Genomic DNA, 982 nt, shown 5'->3' on the forward strand with positions numbered 1-982 from the left:
CTGTAGAGAGATCTCTGACATTTGCCAGGATGTCAGCCTGTGTATGTGTGGGGGGAGGTGTCAGAAGACCACTGTGGTGAGGAAGCAGTACCCTAGAACAAAGTGCTATTCACCCCGCCCTAGTTATAGCTGCCTTTCCCTGAAAGGGCAGGCCTTTGCCTTCCTACTGCCTGAATTGCTAGAATTGTCCGGGGTTCCCCTCAGCCAGACTCAGTCCTAGAGTTCTCAGAGTGCCCTAAACTAAGCCTAGAATGAAGAGACAACTGGAAGGAACTCAGGATTTGGAATCAAAAGCCCTGGGTTTGAATCTTAGCTCTGCAACTTATTGCCTATGTGACCTTGGACAAAATACCTCATTTGTCTGGGCCCCAGTTTCCCTAACTGTAAAAAGAGGTGGTTGCATTTGATGACCACTGAGGTCCTTTTAGCTCTAGCTCTCTGATTCTATGATCCATTAAATTTACGTCCCATAGGTTTTTCAGCCTCTCCTTAGCCAGTGAGTGCCCACTACATTTCCAGTTTTCTACCACAAAAAAGTACCACTATGAACATTTTTGATATATATATGATTTTTCTTTCTGTCTTTGATCATATAGGAATATATGCCCAACTACCTCATTATCCAGAGGAGGAAACTGGGGCCCAGACAAAGGAAACCACTGCCCAGATGTCACATGGTTTATTAGTAGCAGAGATCAGAGCAAATTTCTGAATTTCTCCCACTCCAGATGCAGCCCACTTTCAAATCTATAATGATGAGGCTGTGACCTGTCCTTTGGAGGAGCTCAAGGTCTCATTGGAGAGACATGATTTACACCCACAAAAAGTCTTAGAATCCCTGGTTTCCTTCAAAGCTTTGCTGCAACATTTTCTTCAGCCTAAGATCCTTCCTGATCTCTTCAGACACCTGGGCTGCCAATGCCGTTCACACCAGAGCTGCCTTGTATCTCCTGTATGCCCTTCCCACCAGGGCTGCCTTGTA

This window comes from Vombatus ursinus, unplaced genomic scaffold, assembly GCF_900497805.2.
Source record: "Vombatus ursinus unplaced genomic scaffold, bare-nosed wombat genome assembly UNPS02014768.1, whole genome shotgun sequence".
Taxonomy (NCBI): Eukaryota; Metazoa; Chordata; class Mammalia; order Diprotodontia; family Vombatidae; genus Vombatus; species Vombatus ursinus.